This window comes from Sus scrofa, unplaced genomic scaffold, assembly GCF_000003025.6.
Source record: "Sus scrofa isolate TJ Tabasco breed Duroc unplaced genomic scaffold, Sscrofa11.1 Contig1431, whole genome shotgun sequence".
NCBI lineage: Eukaryota > Metazoa > Chordata > Mammalia > Artiodactyla > Suidae > Sus > Sus scrofa.
Window position 1 is genome coordinate 493,809 of NW_018084874.1, and position 16,564 is coordinate 510,372.

The window sequence follows — 16,564 nt, forward strand, 5'->3', positions numbered from 1 at the left end:
GCTTCTCATTAAGGGAGCATCTCACCTATTCTCTCTCTCTCTCTCTCTCTTTTTTTTTTTTTTTTTTTTTGTCTTTTCTAGGGCCGCACCTGCGGCATATGGAGGTTCCCAGGCTAGGGGTCGAATCGGAGCTGTAGCCGCCAGTCTACACCACAGCCACAGCAACGCGGGATCTGAGTTGTGTCTGTGACCGACACCACAGCTCACGGCAACGCCAGATCCTTAACCCATGGAGCAAGGCCAGGGATCGAACCCACAACCTCGTGGTTCCTATTTGGATTTGTTAACCATGGAGCCGCAATGGGAACTCCCAACATCTCACCTATTCTCAATCCTTGCGGTCCAGTGGTCCAGTGAGGGTAGCTATGCCAAGGCAGAGAAAGCAAGAGCAGAACGGAGAATAGCAGAGAAATGCAGATACTCCGGTCTTTGTTAGGAGTGATGAGTTAAGAGATATGGCTACTGAAGGGACTGGCAGGTCTGAGCCTGTGGTTACTGCAGATACACACCTAGGTCTTAGCCTGGTCCCTTCTCTCTGTTGAGTGGGGTAAGATAGGTATGGCAAGATTTATCCATGCAAGATTTATTCATGGTTGCCAGAAACAGAGGGTAGGGGTGGGCACAATGGAGGAAAGGGGTCCAAAAGTGCAAATTTCCATTTATCAAATAAATAAGACCTAGGAATGTAATGTACAGCATAATGGCAATAGTTAATATGGAGGTTCTCAGGCTAGGGGTTGAATTGGGGCGACGGCTGCTGGCTTATGCCACAACCACAACAACGCCAGATCTGAGCCGTGTCTGTGACCTACTCCTTCGCTCATGGCAATGCTGGATCCTTAACCCACTGAGTGAGGCCAGGGATTGAAACCGAATCCTCATGGATACTAGTTGGGTTCATAACCTGTTGAGCCATCATGGGAACTCCCTGGATTGCATAGTTTTAAGTTGCTAAGAGAACAGGTCTTTTTTTTTTTTTTTCCCTTTAATGGCCACAACCACAGCTTGTGAAGTTTCTGGGCCATGGATTGAATCTGAGCTGCAGCTGTGACCTACACGGCAGCTGCAGCAACACTGGATCCTTTAACCCACTGCACCAGGCTAGGGATCGAACCTGTGCCTCCACAGCAACCCAAACCACTGCAGTTGGGTTCTTAAGCCATTGTGCCATAGTGGGAACTCAAGAACAGATCTTTTTTAAATTTAATTTTTATTTTATATTGGAGTATAGTTGTTTCAGGTGCACAGCAAAGTGCTTCAGTTATACATATATCCATTCTTTTTCAGATTCTTCTCCCTTGTAGGTTATTACAGAATGTTGAGTAGAACAGGTCTTGAAAAGTCTCATCACACATAAAAAAAATTCTCATTACAAGGAAAAACAAAACAAAACTGGACATTCCCATTGTGGCTCAGTCATAACTAGCCCAACTTGTATCCATGAGGATGTGGGTTCAATCAATGGCCTCGCTGAGTGGGTTAAGGACATGGCGTAGCCGTGAGCTGTGGTGTAGGTCACAGACACAGATTGGATCCTGCATTGATGTGGCTGTGGTGTAGGCCAGCAGCTGTAGCTCTGATTGGACCCCTAGCCAGGGAACTGCCATATGCTACAGGTGCGGCCCTAAAATGCAAACACAAACAAATAAAAAGAAAGAAAGGAGTTCCCATTGTGGTGCAGTGGTTAATGAATCCGACTAGGAACCATGAGGTTGCGGGTTCAATCCCTGCCCTTGCTCAGTGGGTTGAGGATCTGGCGTTGCTGTGAGCTGTGGTGTAGGTTGCAGACGCAGCTCGGATCCTGCGTTGCTGTGGCTCTGGTGTAGGCCGACGACTACAGCTCGGATTAGACCCCTAGCCTGGGATTCTCCATATGCTGCGGGAGCGGCCCAAGAAATGGCAAAAAGACCAAAGATAAATAATAAAAAATAATAATAATAAAATAAAATAAAATAAAAAGAAAGAAAGAAAACAAGAAAAAAACTGTAACCATGTATGGTAATGATATTAACTACATTTATTTTGGTGATTATTTAGCAATATATACAAACTTTGAATTTTTTTAAAAAGATTTATCCATACAAAGGGAATGACTTGTTTGTGTTTTCTAAGAGACTAGTCCCCACAAATTCTGCTCCAGTCTTCAGAGTGAATCTACAAAGACTCAGAACTTTCTCTACTCATCTTGGTAATTTACTAGAGCTTTTACAAGTTGGTTCAGTGAACCACTGACAAGAGTAACATGTCCTATCATGACCATCATGATGCTACGTTGAGTAGGACAAAGTTGAAATTCTTCCCATTAAAAAAAAAAAAATGTTGTAAGGAGTTCCTATGAGGACGTGGGTTTGATTCCTGGTCTTGCTCAGTGGGTTAAGGATCCAGCATTGCCGTGAGCTATGGTGTGGGTCTCAGATGCAGCTTGGATCCTGTGTTGCTGTGGCTTGGGTGTAGACTGGCAGCTACAGCTCCAATTCGACCCCTGGCCTGGGAACTTCCATATGCCCTGGGTGGGACCCTAAAAAACAAAAAGTGGAGTTCCCATTGTGGCACAGCAGAAACGAAGCCGACTAGGAACCATGAGGTTGCAGGTTCGATCCCTGGCCTTGCTCAGTGGGTTAAGGATCTGGTGTTGCAGATCTGGCCTGTGGTGTGGGTTGTAGACAAGGCTTAGATGCAGCATTGCTGTGGCTGTGGTGTAGGCCGGCAGCTACAGCTCCGATTTGACCCCTAGCCTGGGAACCTCCATATGTTGTGGGAGCGGCCCTAGAAAAGGCAAAATGACACACACACACACACACACACAAAACCCCGAAAAAATAGAAAGAAAAGAATGGGTGATGTCAAAGGAAACCAGAATAAGTGCCAGGAGTTTCTGAAGGCTGGTTCAACTTCCTGCAGTCCTGCAGTTTGTATTCCACACTTTTCCATAGCTAGTTTAAGTTGGACTTTTTTTTTTTTTTTTTTTTTTTTTTTTTTTTTTTTTGGTCACCTGCAACCAAGTACCGTCCACCTGCACACATTATTGTTATCTGTGCGGAGGCTCTAAGTGAAAGGTTCTAAAATGTGGAATGGGCTTATTTGAGGAAAGGCAGGGGACCAGTGAAGCTCTCTTTAGCCACAGCTGGGAAGTTAACTGTCCTTGCCTAGAAGCTGATTTAACTGTGACCTGTCATTTCTCGGGAATTCTAACATAAACATCTTGGGTTTTCTAGAACTCTTAAGAATGTAGTAGTTAAATATGAGGATATCGGTGTCTATAGAATACTTTTTTTGGGGGGGGGTCATTTTTGGCTGCCCTGTGGCATATAGAGCTCCCAGGCCAGGGATCAGATCGGAGCCACAGTTGAAACCTAAGCCACGACTGAGGCAATGCCAGATCCCTAACCTACTGTGCCGGGCCAGGGATTGAACCTGCATCCCAGCAGCTCCCAAGACGCCACTGATCCCATTGCACCACAGCGGGAGCTCCTATAGAATACTTTTATTGCTTCACGAATGTGCCAAAATAAGCATGCATGAGTCATCAATCCTCGTTGGTCCATCTGGAAGCAGGGAGGGAAGTATTTAGCTTCAGAAAACCATGCCTTTCTTTTTTTCTTTCCTGTGTGTGTGTGTGTGTGTGTGTGTGTGTGTGTGTGTGTGTGTGTTTTAGAGCCAAACCCATGGCATATGGTAGTTACCGGGTTAGGGGTCAGATTGGAGCTGCAGCAGCTGGCCTACGCCACAGCCACAGCAACTTGGGATCCGAGCCACGGCTGCGATTTACACCACAGCTCGTGGCAATGCTGGATCCTTAACCCACTGAGAAAGGCCAGGGATCGAACCCCCACATCCTCACGGATTCTAGCTGGGTTCATTACCACTGAGCCATGTTGGGAACTCCCAACCACACCCTTTCTACTGGAGAGCCAAAGCTGTGACTGAAAAGAATTTTGGCTTTTTAATATTTTTAGGGCTGCACCTGCAGCAAATGGAAGTTCCCAGGCTAAGGGTCTAATCAGGAGCTGAAGCTGCAGCCTATGTCACAGCTACGACAACAGTAGAGGCTTAAGCCACTGATCGAGGCCAGGGATCGAGCCCCCATCCTCACAGCCACTATGTCGGGTTCTTAACTCGCTGAGCCACAAGGGAGACTCCAGAATGCTGTTTTTTCTTCCCTTGAAGTGGAGCCTCCAGATGCGAATTTAAGAGGCAGGTGAGTAAGGTTTCAGAGCGTTGTGCTGCTCAAAACTCCACAAGCCTGGAGAGGAGGGTGTCGCCCTGTGCAATAAGTCCCAGGCCAATAATGGAGCATAGCTCATAGGAAAGGTATAAAAGTGAATGGAATTAACATTCCATTAGGACGTGCTTCGATCAGTTACTCGTAAATGTCTAACATCAATAAACGTTTGTGTCATTACAATCATCGATTGTGACTTGCCTCTTCTGTCTCTGCTTGTTTAGGGAAGATCTGGAATAAGCTCTCCGTCAGTGAGCACTGAATGCAGCTTTGCCCTTCTGTTCTTGGAAATGACCTCCGTCCAGAGCTGGCAAAGATATGCAGCCCCAGCACAGTGAACTAACACAGTCTTTGGACTTGATAGACTCCAGCTCAGAAACAGCAAGACCAAAAGTCATGGGGCCCAAGGAGGACTTGGATTTCTTTCTTTCTTTCTTTTTTTTTTGTCTTTTTTACTATTTCTTTGGGCCGCTTCCGTGGCATGTGGAGGTTCCCAGGCTAGGGGTCTAATGGGAGCTGTAGCCACTGGCCTACGCCAGAGCCACAGCAACGCAGGATCTGAGCCACGTCTGCGACCTACACCACAGCTCACGGCAACACCGGATCCTTAACCCACTGAGCAAGGCCAGGGACCGAACCCGCAACCTCATGGTTCCTAGTCGGGTTCATTAACCACTGCGCCACGACGGGAACTCCAGGACTTGGATTTCTGAGCTCTCACGCCTTGTCTGGCATTGAGAAGATCAAGTCATTCTGGACTAAGTCCCCAGGCTTTTGAGCACTGAGAGGTGGGTTGGAAGGGGGCTTCAAGGGGTGCACACTGGAAGCCCAGCTAGTAAGGTTTGAGGCATCTCAAGGATATATTTCTACAGAGTAATAAACATAAGCTGGTAAGCTGTGTCAAGAGCAACAGCATTTTTTTTTTTTTGGTCTTTTTGCCTTTTCTGGGGCTGCACCTGCGGCATATGGAGTTCCCAGGCTAGGGGTTGAATCGGAACTGTAGCCACTGGCCTACACCAGAGCCACAGCAATGCGGGATCCGAGCTGCATCTGTGACCTACACCACAGCTCACGGCAATGCCGGGTCCTTAACCCACTGAGCGAGGGACCGAACCCTCAACCTCATGGTTCTAGTCAGATTCATTAACCACTGTGCCACGAAGGGAACTCCAAGAGCAACAGCATTAAAAAAAAAAAAAAAAAAAAAAAAGCAGGAGTTCCCATTGTGGCTCAGCAGAAACGAATCTGACTAGCATCCCTGAAGATGCAGGTTTGATCCCTGGTCTGGCTCAGTGGGTTAAGGAGCCAGTACTGCCGTGAGCTGCAGTGTAGGTTGCAGACACGTCTCAGATCTGGAGTTACTGTGGCTGTGGTGTAGGATGGCAGCTACAGCTCTGATTCGACCCCTAGCCTGAAAACCTCCATGTGTCATGGGTGTGGTCCCAAAAAAAAAAAAAAAAGAGCAGTAGCATAAACCGTATCAAAAATGTAAATGTTTTTAACAGTTTATTAAATGTCCCTTTTATTGTCCCTGCAATAAAAGGACTATGACCAAATTCCTTATGCTTCCTTTTTTGCAATTAGTAACCCCGCTAATGAGGAAACAGGTGTCACAAGGTTATGCCACCTAACTTGATTCCAAGAATGCTAAGGTTAGAGGCCAGGCTGTTAGCCTCTCTCTGAAAGGTCTCCCAGGGTCTCTCCAGCTCAAGATTTGCTGAGGAAGAGGAGGGGTGCTCTCTCTTAAAGGGGCAGTACCTACACCTTGCATCCATCTTGCCTTGGTTTTTAGCTCTTCGCTCAGAGGAATTTTGACTCATGGGGAGACCTAGGATTCACTCTCTGCAATGTCTCCTGCATCAATTTATCCAAGTCCACGGTCATTACTTTAAAGTCTTATCAGCCCTGACTATGAAATACAGCTTCCAAAATGGCATGCAGATCTCTGATCTTTAAAGTAACCGGGCTGTTCTCAAAGGAGGGAAATTGACAGGTCACACTAATCACACCCTGTTGTCAGCGATCTGCAGACATTTTTTTCTTTTTTGCCAGGTCTGTTTCTTTTTTGATTCAGAGTTTCCTCACAGTGCACAGTTCATTATATGTAATTACCTAGAATATGTCACTACATCCAAAAGTAAGGTGGCTTTTTAAAAACTCACTGGAGAGAGATGGGATTAAGATGGTGGAGTAGAAGGACCAGAGCTCAACTTCTCTCCTAAAAACAACAAAATTCACAACTAAAGGCTGAACAATCTTCAACCAATTGAACCAGAAACCTTCAAAAAGATATCCTGCTCTAGAAGACAAAGAGGAGGCCACATCAAGTGGTAGGAGGGCGATTATGTGATATAAGCAACCCCATACCTCCCAGGTGGGAATCCCCATGGACTGGAAACTAACTGGTTGACAGAGACTCACCTACAGGAGTGAGAGTTCTGAGCCCCACATCAAACTCCCATGTGTGGGGATCTGGCACTGGGAGAAAGAGCCCCTGGAGCATCTGGCATTGAAGGCCATAGGGCTTGTGGGCAGGAGCTCCATGGGACTGGGGGAAATGGAGACCCCATTCTTAAAAGGCGCACAAAGACTTTCACGTGCACTGGGTCCCAAGGCAAAGCAAAGTCTCCATAGGGATCTGGGTCAAACCTGACTGCAGTTCTTGGAGGACATCCTGGGAAACAGGGGTGAATGTGGCTTGTTGTGAAGGAAGGACACTGGAAGCAAAGCTCTCTGGAATATCCAGCAGTGGGCCTTTCTCTGGAGGTGGCCATTTGGGAGAATATGGCCCCACCCATCAGCACTGAGAAGCCCCAGGGCAAAAAACAACCCAGGTGGGGGCACAGACCTGCCCCTCAGTAAACAGGCTGCCTAAAGACCCCCCAGGCACACAGCCACCTGTAATCCCATACAGAGACAAAGCCCCACCCACCAGAGGGATTAGAATCAGCTCCACCTACCAGTGGGCAGGCATCAGCCCCTCCCATCAGGAAGCCCACAGCAAGCCCCCCTACCAATTTCAGCCACAGGGGGGCAGACACCAGAAGTAAGAGAGGCTACAACTCTATTATCTGTAAAAAGGTCACCACACTAAAAACCTATAAAAATGAAAAGACAAAGAATTATAACTCAGATGAGGGAGAAAGAAAAACCCCCAGAAAATCAGCTAAGTGATCAGGAAATACTCAGCCTCCAGGAAAAAGACTTTAGCTGTTAATTTGAAGATGATGCAAGACATTAGAAATAAACTGGAGGATAACTTACAGGAAACACTGAGCAAAGAGATACAAGATATAAAACTTAAAGAAGAGATGCAAAATACAATAAAAATAAAAAAAAATTCACTAGAAGCAGCCAACAGCAGAATACAGGAGGCAGAAGAAGGAATAAGTGAGGTGGAGGACAGATTAGTGGAAATTATGGATGTGGAACAGAAAAGAGAAAAAAGACTGAAAACAAATGAAGAGAGTCTCAGAGAACTCTGGGACAACGTTAAACACACCAACATCATATTATGGGGTGCCAGAAGGAGAAGAGAGAGAGAAGGGACAGAAAAAATATTCCAAGAGCAATAGCCAAAAACTTCCCTAACATGGGAAAGGAACCACTCATTCAAATCCAGGAAGCACAACGAGTGCCATATAAAATAAACCCAAGGAGGAATACACCGAGACACATATTAATCAAACTAACAAAAATTAAAGACAAAGAAAAAATCTTGAAAGCAGCTAGGGAAAAGAAACGAATAACATACAAGGGAACCCTGATCAGGTTATGGCAGATTTTTCATCAGAAACTCTGCAGGCCAGAAGGGAGTAGCATGATATACTTAATGTGATAAAAGGAAAAATCCTCCAACCAAGATTACTTTACCCTGCAAGGCTCTCATTCAGATTTGAAGGAGAAATCAAAACCATCTCAGATAAGCAAAAGCTAAGAGAATTCAGCAACACTAGACCAGCTTTACAACAAATACTAAAGGAACTTCTCTAAGCAGAAAAGAAAAGGCGGCAACCGGAGACAAAAATACCACAAATGACAAGGCTCACCAGTCAAGGTATATATACAGTAAAGATACAAAATCATCCACGCACAATTATGCCACCGAAATCAGAAATCATGAGAAGAGGAGGGTACAAATGCAGGACACTGGAGATGCACTTGCAATTGAGAGACCAACAACTTAAAACAATCTCATATATATAGAGAGAGTCATATCAAAACTTCAGAATATCTGCAAACCAAAAATCTGCAATTGATACACAAAATAAGAAAAATCAACTCAAATACAACACTAAAGATAGTCATCAAACCAGAAGAGGAGAGAACAAGAGAAGAAGGGAAGAAAAAAGAGCAACAAAAACAAATCCAAAGCAATTAATAAAATGGTAATAAGAACATAAATATCAATAATTATCTTAAATGTTAATGGACTAAACGCTCCAACCAAAAGACATAGACTGGCTGAATGGATACAAAAACAAGATCCATATGTAAGCTGTCTTCAAGAGATCCACTTCACTTCTAGGGACACATACAAATTGAAAGTGAGAGGATGGAAGAAAATATTTCATGCAAACGGGGATCAAAAGCAAGCTGGAGTAGCAATAATCATAACAGACAAATAGACTTAAAAAAAAAAAAAAAAAAAAATAACAACAAAATAGACTTTAAAATGAAGAATATTTTAAGGGACAAAGAAGGTCATTACATAATGATCAAAGGATCAATCCAAGAAGAAGATATAACAATTTTAAATATCTACACACCCAACATAGGTTCACCACAATATATAAGGCAATTGTTAACAACCTTAAAAGGAGAAATCGACAATAACACAATCATAGTGGGGGACTTTAACACCCCACTTACAGCAATGGACAGATCAATGAGACAGAAAATCAATAAGGAAACACAGGCCCTGAATGAAGCATTAGACCAGGTGGACATAATAGATATTTATAGGACATTCCATCCAAAAGCAGCAGAATACACATTCTTCTCAAGTGCACAGGGAACATTCTCTAAGATGATCACATCCTGGGCTACAAATCAAACCCAGTAACTTTGAGAAAAATGAAATAATATTAAGCATCTTTTCTGACCACAACGCTATATGACTGGAAATCAACAACAAGAAAAAAACTGCAGGAGTTCCCATCGTGGCGCAGTGGTTAACGAATCCGACTAGGAACCATGAGGTTGTGGGTTTGGTCCCTGCCCTTACTCAGTGGGTTAAGGATCGGCATTGCTGTGAGCTGTGGGGTAGGTTGCAGACGCAGCTCGGATCCGCGTTGCTGTGGCTCTGGCGTAGGCCGTGGCTAAGCTCCGATTAGACCCCTAGCCTGGGAACCTCCATATGCGCGGGAGGGCCCAAGAAATAGCAAAAAGACAAAAAAAAAAAAAAAAAAAAAAAAAAAAAAAAAGACAAAAAAAAAAAAAACTGCAAAAAACACAAACACGTGGAGACTAAACAACATGCTACTAAACAACAATGGATCACTGAAGATATCAAAGAGGAAATTAAAAAATATCTAAAAGCAAGTGACAACAAAGATATGACACTCCCAACCCTATGGGATGTAGCAAAAGCCATTCTAAGAGGAAAGTTTATAGCAATACAAGCCCACCTCAGGAAACAAGAAAAAGCTCAAAGAAACAAGCTAACTTTACATCTAAATCAGCTCGAGAGAGAAGAACAGACAAGACCCAAAGTTAGCAGAAGGAAAGAAATCATAAAGATCAGAGCAGAAATCAATGAAATAGAAATGAAGAAAACCATAGGAAAGATCAATGAAATGAAAAGATGGTTCTCAGAAAAGATCAACAAAATTGATAAACTCTTAGCTAAACTTATCAAGAAAAAAAGAGAGAGACTCAAATCAATAAAATTAGAAATGAAAAATGAGAAGTAACAATGGACATCACAGAAATACAAAGGATCCTAGAGACTACTATATGCAACCCTATGCCAATAAAATGGAAAACCTAGAAGAAATGGACAAATTCTTAAAAAGATACACTCTTCCAAGACTAAACCAAGAGGAAATAGAAAAGTTGAACAGACCCATCACAAGAACTGAAATTGAAATTGTGATTAAAAAACTTCCATGGAGTTCCCGTCATGGCGCAGTGGTTAACGAATCCAACTAGGAACCATGAGGTTGCAGGTTCAATCCCTGCCCTTGCTCAGTGGGTTAAGGATCCAGCATTGCCGTGAGCTGTGGTATAGGTCACAGACACGGCTTGGATGCTGCGTTGCTGTGACTCTGGCGTAGGCTGACAGCCACAGCTCCAATTAGACCCCTAGCCTGGGAACTTCCAGATACGCCGCGGGAGCGGCCCTTGAAAAGGCAAAAAAGACAAAAAAATAAAAAAAATATTAAAAATAAAAAATTTCTAGCAAACAAAAGTTGAGGACCAGATGGCTTCACAGGCTAATTCTATCAAACATTTAGAGAAGAGCTACTACCTATCCTTTGAAACTATTCCAAAAAATTGCAGAGGAAGGGATACTCCCAAACTCATTCTATGAGGCCACCATCACCCTGATACCAAAAGCAGACAAAGATACCACATGAAAAAGAAAACTACAGGCCAATTTCACTGATGAACATAGATGCAGAAATCCTCAACAAAATACTAGCAAACCAACAATACATTAAAAGGATTGTACATCATGATCAAGTGGGATTTATCCCAGGGATCCAAGAGTTCTTCAAAGCTGCAAATCCATCAGTGTGATATACCACATTAACAAACTGAAGAATAAAAACCGTGTGATCCTCTCAATAGATGCAGAAAAAGCCTTTGACAAAATCCAACACCCATTTCTGATAAAAAAAAAAAAAAAAAAAAAAAAAAAAAAAAAAAAAAAAAAAAAAAAAAAAAAAAAAAAAAAAAAAAAAAAAAATCAACACCATTTCTGATAAAAACCCTTCAGAAAGTGGGCATAGAGGGAACCTACCTCAACATGATAAAGGCCATATATGACAAACCCACAGCGAACATCACTCTCAGTGGTGAAAGCTGAAAGAATTCCCGCTGAGATCAGGAACAAGATAAGGATGTCTGCTCTGCCACTACTCTTCAACATAGTTTTGGAAGTCCTAGCCACAGCAATCAGAGAAGTAAAAGAGATAAAAAGAATCCAAATTGGAAAGGAAGAAGTAAAACTATCGTTATTTGCAGATGACATGATACTCTACCTAGAGAATCCTAAAGACTCTACCAGAAAACTGTTAGAGCTCATTCATGAATTTGGCAAGGTCGCAGATACAAAATAAATACACAGAAATCCATGGCATTTCTATATACTAACAATGAAAGATCAGAAAGAGAAATTAGGAAGCAATCCCGTTTACTATTGCATCCAAAAGAATAAAATATCTAGGAGTAAACCTACCTAAAGAGACAAAAGACCTGTACTCTGAAAACTATAAGACACTGATGAAAGAAATCAAAGATGACACAAATAGGTGGAAAGACATACCATGCTTGTGGATTGGAAGAGTTTGTATTATCAAAATGACTATACTACCTAAGGCAATCTACAGAGTCAATGCAATCCCTATCGAATTACCAAGGACATTTTTACAGAATGAGAACAAAATATTTTAAAGATTGTTTGGAAGCACAAAAGACCAGAATAGCCAAAGACATCCTGCAAAATAAAAATGGAGCTGGAGGATCAGGCTCCCCGACTTCAGACTATACTACAAAGCAACAATCATCAAAACCATATGGTACTGGCACAAAGACAGACATATAGATCAGTGGAACAGGATAGAAAGCCCAGTATTCAACCCACACACCTACAGCCAACTAATCTATGACAAAGGAGGCAAGACCATACAATGGCGAAAAGACAGTCTGTTCAATAAGTGGTGCTGGGAAAACTGGACAGCCACATGGAAAAGAATGAAATGAGAACACTCCCTAACACCATACACAAAAATAAACTCCAAATGCATTAAAGACCTAGATATAAGACCAGACACTATCAAACTCTTAGAGTAAAACATAGGCCAAACACTCTCTGATATAAATGACAGCAACATCTTCTCAGATCCACCTCTTAGAGTATTGACAATAAAAAGAAAAAGAACAAACAGGACCTAATTAAACCTAAAGTTTCTGCACAGCAAAGGAAACCCTAAAAACAAAACGAAAAGACAACTCACAGAACGGGAGAAAATCTTTGCAAATGAATCGACTGACAAAGCATTAATCTCCAAAATTTATAAACACCATCTGCAGTTCAATATCCAAAAAACAAACAACCCCATCAAAAAAATGGGCAGAAGATCTAAACAGACAGTTCTCCAAAGAAAACATACAGATGGCCAAAAAACACATGAAAAGATGTTCAACATCACTCATTCTTAGAGAAATGCAAATCAAAACCACTATGAGGTACCACCTTACACCCAGCCAGAATGGCCATCATCAAAAAGTCTACAAATAATAAGTGCTGGAGGAGATGTGGAGAAAAGGGAACCCTAGTACACTGTTGGTGGGATTGTAAATTGGTGCAACCACTGTGGAAAACAGTATGGAGATGCCTCAGAAAACTAAACATAGAATTATCATTTGGTTCAGCAATCCCACTCCTGGGCATCTATCCAGAGAAAACCATGACTTGAAAAGACACATGTACTCCGATGTTCATTGCAGCAGTCTTTTCAATAGCCAAGACATGGAAACAACTTAAATATCCATCGACAGAGGAGTGGATCAAGAAGATGTGGTCCATATACACAATGGAATAGTACTCAGTCATTAAAAGGAACGAAATACCGGCATTTTTAGCAACATGGATGGACCTAGAAACTAGCATGCTAAGTGAAGTCAGCCATACAACGAGACACCAACATCCAATGCTTTCACTGACATGTGGAATCTGAAAAAAGGACAGATGAACTTCTTTGCAGAACAGATACTGACTCGCAGACCTTGAAAAAGTTATGGTCTCTGGAGGAGACAGTTTGGGGGGTGGGGGGATGCGCTAGGGTTGTGGGAATGAAATCCTATAAAATTGGATTGTGATGATCATTGTACAACTATAAATGTAATAAATTCATTGAGTAATAAAAAAAGATTAAAAAGCAATAATAATAAAAATAAAAACTCACTGGAGAAAACATCTTGTTTGACTCTAAAAACATAATGCAAAATGTAGGCTTAAAATGTAATGAATTTTGTTTTTGACAGATTTTGCTGAGCAAGTGAATAAACAACCAAACACATGAGCAAACAAATATGGAAATCCTGAGACCCTTTAATAATTAGTGTGAACAATGTGATATGCTTCTAATTTTTGCTGATTTGATTCCAGATTTAGAGTAAAATGTATAGGAAGGGGGGCAGTTCCTGTGGAGAAATAGAGAAAATTTCAGTCAAGGGGGAGCAAAGATTTATGGTCAAGGAAATTCCTCTAAGAGTGTTATTAATACATAATGATGTGATATATATGTAACTGCATATATAATAATTTAAGGCATACATAAAATGTAGTGCTTATGTTATACAAATGTACTAGAGCTAAGTTGAAAGTTCCAAAATGGAAAATTGGTTTAATTATAGTTTATACAAACAATGGACTCTCTGCAGCCATTAGCAGATGATAGAGATAAACTTGTTGACATAGAATAATGCCTATGAACTTGGAGAATAGACTTGTGGTTGCCAAGGGGGAGGAGAAGGGAGAGGGATGGACTGGGAACTGGAGGTTAATAGACGCAAACTATTGCCTTCGGAATGGATAAGCCATGAGATCCTGCTGTATAGCACTGGGAACTGTATCTAGTCACTTATGATGGAGCCTGATGGAGGATAATGTGAAAAAAAGAATGTATATGTGTATGTGTGACTGGGTCACCTTGCTGTATAGGAGAAAATTGACAGAACACTGCAAACAAGCTATAATGGAAAAAATAAAAATCATTTAGAATGGAAAAAAAAAGAATAATGCCTATGATATATTGAGCTTTTAAAAAGTAAAAAAGGAATGGGAGGTCCTGTCGTGGCGCAGTGGTTAACGAATCTGACTAGGAACCATGAGGTTGCAGCTTCGATCCCTGGCCTTGTTCAGTGGGTTAAGGACCCAGTGTTGCCGTGAGCTCTGGTGTAGGTCGCAGATGTGGCTCAGATCCCGCGTTGCTGTGGCTCTGGCGTCGGCTGGCAGCTACAGCTCCGATTAGACCCCTAGCCTGGGAACTTCCATATGCCGTGGAAGCGGTCCAAGAAATGCCAAAAAGACAAAAAATAAATAAATAAAAATAAAATTCTAAAAAAAGAAAAAAAAGTAAAAAAGGAAGAAAAAAGGGGGATAAAAGAGCAGATTAAAACAATGTGTATTTTATCATCAAATTTTGCTTTAATATATTCTATTTCTACCTATGTTTATTTTGATAGAGAAAAAAATTAGAAATATAGTCATTCTAGGTTTAAAAAAAATAAAGTAACGGAAAAAAACTATTTCAACAGGTGATCTATTCATTGGGCTTGAAATCTGAGAAAGAATAAACAGGTGTGCAATGAAATGGTCCCCATCTATCCTGGTGCACAGGTAACCACTCTTCTTAGTTTTACGTACATCTATCCAGAGGTTCTTTTTTTTTTTTTTTTTTTTTTTTGGCTTTTTGGCTTTTTGCCATTTCTTGGGCCACTCCCGCGACTTATGGAGGTTCCCAGGCTAGGAGTCGAATCGAAGCTGTAGCTGCCAGCCGATGCCAGAGCCACAGCAACGCGGGATCCGAGCCGAGTCTGCAACCTACACCACAGCTCACGGCAATGCCGGATCGTTAACCCACTGAGCAAGGGCAGGGACCGAACCCGCAACCTCATGGTTCCTAGTCGGATTCATTAACCACTGCGCCACGACAGGAACTCCCCAGAGGTTCTTTATGCATAAACAAGCACGTGCAAACATTGATTCTATGCCCCCCCATTTTAACATAAAAGAGCTTATTATACACACCTCAGTGCTTCTGTTTCTCTAACTTTTTTCACAGCAGTTATGTATTGGCTTTAAGGGCTTTGCTTTGGTGGTTCCCCCTGCCCAAAACACTGTTCCCCCAACAACTTTCTCTCCTCTTTTGAAGCCTTGGCTCAAGGGTCACTTCTCAATCACAGCAAATTCAAAATCAAAAAATGTTTCAAAATCAAAATTAAAAAAATTCAAAATGAAATTCAAAATTTAAAAAAGTCCAACTCAAAAATCCCTGAAAAGTCAGTGTCACCTCTTCTATAAAATAATCCCTGGCCCTTTGCACCCAACACCTAAGTTTGTCAAATCAGTCTCCACCCATCTTCCTTCTAATTGGCCGTGTATGACAATTTCCTTCATTTTGAGGCCTCCTTCTCCAGTGGCCAAGTTCCTCCAGGAAAGACAGTGTGTCTTGCAAACACATGGCACCTAATACATGGTATACTCTGGCTGAATAAATGACTCTATGGTTTTTTTTTTTTTTTTTGGCTGCACCAGCAGCATGAGGAAGTTCCCATGCAACAGTTGTAACCAGAGCTACAGCAGTGACAATGCTGGATCCTTAACCTGCTGTGCCACAGGTGAGCCCCAAAAGATAGTGAGCTCCCCAAGGGCCAAGAGCCCTGTCTGATTTGTTTACTTGTGATTTCCCAGTGGCTGGTCCATAGCAGATGCCCAGTGAGCATTTGTGGGGAAAATAATATCCCTATTAGTTTTAACCTCCATTTAAAATGTATCACCTCTTTTGCTTGCTGGATCTTTCCAGGCAGTCAGCAGATGCATCAAGCTTTCCCCTTTGCAAAGAGGGGAAATAGATTTCCCCATGGCAATCCCAGCAGCTTGGGATTTGCCATGACATGAGCAAGAATAAGAAGTACGTTGAACTGTTGGTGGGAACATAAATTGTACAACCACCTTGGAAAATAGTATGATGGTATTTCAGAAAACTAAATATAGAACTATCATAGGATCCAGCAATCCCACTCCTGGGCATATATCTGCACCAAACATTCATTTAAAGAGATATACGCATCTCTATGTTCACTGTAGCACTATTCACAATAGCCAAGACATAGAAACAACCTAAATGTCCATCAAGAGGCGAATGGATTAATATGAATACACAATGGAATACTACTCAGCCGTAAAAAGGACAATAATGCCATTTTTAGCAACATGGATGCAACTAGAGATTCTCAGACTAAGTGAAGTGTCAAAAAGAGAAATATACCATATGATATCACTTATACGTAGAATCTAAAATATGGCAAACATGATGCTAGCTGCAAAACAGAAACAGATCACAGACATGGAGAGCTGACTTGTGGTTGCGGGAGGGGGGGGGATGGATG

At 42.1% G+C, this 16,564-nt stretch overlaps 1 protein-coding gene across 6 annotated transcripts in view; it reads right to left on the bottom strand.

Annotated features, from left to right (window-relative positions):
• SLC5A11 (solute carrier family 5 (sodium/glucose cotransporter), member 11) overlaps nt 1-16,564 on the bottom strand; it is a 79,869-nt gene that overhangs the window by 17,404 nt on the left and 45,901 nt on the right.